Here is a 3,184-nt window from a genome sequence, read left to right on the forward strand (position 1 = left end):
AATCAAATAAGGCTATGCATGTTTGAATGCCCCCTAATAAACGGATTATTTAATTAATGTGTACACTGCCCCATTTTGGAATGACAATTTGGCCTTTTTCTGCTGTGCAATGTAAAGGAGACAAAATCGTATTTTAAATTATGTGTCTAAATCAACCAACAATGTCATGCCAAAGTCTGAAGCAAAATAAATGACAATGTAGGCCGAAATATGGCAGAAATTAATTAAAGCGTAATAACCTAAGGAAATAGTTGAATAATAAATTATGGACCAATAGTTTCTGTTAGGATAAATGAAAATAGGACTGATGCAATACAACATTGGTGTAAGATCTGAATTCAAACCTGGTTCTAATCAATATAAAATGATGCTTATTGCATCGGTTTTTACTAATGATTCAAATAACGGACATATAAATCTTGAAGGTATGCCTATAGTTTGCCCAAATCGAACTAAATTGCACTACAGAGAGCAAAGAAAGTTTTACTGACGGCCCGACTCACAGCAGAATTCTTGCAGGTGGCTCTCATGCAGATGAACGCGAGCCGAGCGTTTTACCATCTCATTATTATCTCATAAAAAGTTATATTTCTGGGAGCCAACACGAAATGTACTTGTTTTTGTACATTTTTGTGAAGTGTTTTTGCTATAAATGACTTCTCAGAGAAACACAAATAGCACTGACTTTTCAACGCGTGAAAATGACTGTTGATCACTTAGGACAGCAAGTATGCCTAACTAAAAATAAATATTCAAAGAGTTTATGGCAGTAATACATCTCATATCCATGCTGTTATCTAATCTCTTGTAACCTTTAAATGAAACATGCAGGTGTCAGCCTACCTGCTCTAAAGCAAATAAGACAGACAGTTCAATATAAATCACATAGTCTAGACAAGTTTGGGTGCAATATTAATATATTAAATCTAAATATACTACAAAAAAATAATCAACCAATGCATTTGTGACAATTATTTATGGGCTATGAATTAGGCCTAATCAAGGAACAATTGCCATTGTTCACAAAGCGCTTCGGAAGTTAGAGTAGGCTACTTGCCGTGTTAAAGCGCTCCGCAGGCGGTTTGTCTCCCCTTCAAATAACACTTTCTCAAGTGAAAATGCCGGAGATGGTCGCTACTGCTCCGTCCCGCAGAAAGAGCACTGGGATTACCGAGAGTTCGAGGTTGTTTCCATGTATTCTGTTAGAAAATGAAAAATCTGCCAGACGACCGCTGAGTAGGAATAGAAACGTCAAAGATGTCTGGTTTGGTCGGGATGAGTCGAGCTGTTGTCTCGCTCGGTGTCTCGTGGCTCACTGCCTGTAGCCCGCGCTTCGAGTGACAACCCGACTCAGCACTCCCCCTCCCCTTTCTCTGTACCTCTCCTCTCACACCGATTCTCTCTCCCGAGAGGGACTGTCTGTATGTGAGCTGAGCTGCCTGAGATGCCTTCGTTCACCTCAGCATAGATGGAATAGGAAATATCAAAAGAACAGGACATCTTTATCATTCACTGCCTTAAAAACTGGGAAGTGGCATTTAGCGCTTGCAAAAAAAGTAAATCATGAGATCACAGTTCTTAAGTCCTGTTGGTACAGTAGGTTGGTAGGCTGGTTTTTTATATATCCAAAATGTCCAGTACATTGTCCTACATTGCCCAAGTACACTCGCCCGTTTTAAAAGCTACAAACCCATGTTATTGCGATATCAGAGAGGATTTTACAATGTTTGATATTTGATATCTGATCTGGAATCTATCTGTTAGGCAACATATTGTGTACAGAATGTAATGGCAATAGGGATGTTCATGTAACAGTGACAGAGTTCAGAACTGATCATATAACCTTGAAAAATGACCCACCTTTATTGTCAGAGGGTCAGCCCAACAATCACACTGATAGTGGACCAGTAGTAGGTACCTGTAGGTAGACGTCCTCACACTCAACCTGCAGGGTCTGTCTGAAATGTGAAGGGTAGATCATTGTTATCACACCCCCTTCTTTTGTGCAATACACCTGTATAATTTGATTGGCATGTCCCGTGCATTCATTTTGTAAAACCTCCCTTTGATATGATGCAAATGATCATTACGCTAAGTTATTTGTCTCAGATACATCGGTCTATTCCTTGAGAAAATTAGCTCTAGGCTACACTTCAATCTGTCTGAAAACACTTGAGCAGGCCATTAGAGTAGAGGACAGCACAAATATCCATCCAATTTTACACATATTGTGGGATGGCAGAACTCAACAAAATCACAAATCACCTCTAATTTGTTTTTATCTGTATTGGTATTGCTTAAAGACTTTTGGAGATAATGTAATTGAAATAATTCCTTATTCCCTGGAGCCAATCCAGAGGCTTTACACTGCTAATCTAATGTGACACGTAATTTCCGTTTCTCAGACGATTGCTTCCCCTCAGGTCTCAGTCTTTAATGAACAGCCATTTGAGCACCAACGAGAGTGTGTGTGGAGAGACCTTCGGAGAAGGGGATTGGAGGTTTAGGAATGTCAGAGCCAAGGAGAGGAGGACATGGGGAGAGGAGGACATGGGGAGATTTCTCCGATGCATGAGAGAGAAAACAGTTAAAAGTGAGTAGGTGGTGCAATCTTAGAATAGTAACTAGGCCCCAATGTTCAGTAACACTACTTGGCATAACGCAAAGATAAGAATGAGGGAGCTTCCACCCCCCAGCCACACAGAGGAGTTGAAATGCAATTTTGTAGATGGTGGAACTGCTCAATACCCACTGTATGCTGTCCACCATGCTAAGATTGGAACTTTCCGTCCCCCACCCCACCCATTTAACCTCAACCTTTTCTCATCCCATACCCAGGTTGTGAGGCAGACAGACAGCAGATGCAGAATTTAAATGGGCATAAACAAGAGTGCTCAGACTGACTGTCCTTGTCTCACTCTCAGAATAATGTGTGTGTGTGTGTGTGTGCGTGCGTGTGTGTGTGTGTGTGTGTGTGTGTGTGAGTGTGTGTGAGTGTGTGTGTGTGTGTGTGTGTGTGTGTGGGTGTGTGTGTGACACATGCTGTAGTGTGGCGTGTGACAGGGCAAGGTCACTGTTTTAGTAGGAGAGTTCTCCCCATTACCTTCTCATGTGACATTGCTTAGGGTTAGTTAGAGGATTCCACCATCCATACCACCACCCATACACTATAGTCAGGGGACTT

This window comes from Argentina silus, assembly GCF_951799395.1.
Source record: "Argentina silus genome assembly, chromosome: 6".
NCBI lineage: Eukaryota > Metazoa > Chordata > Actinopteri > Argentiniformes > Argentinidae > Argentina > Argentina silus.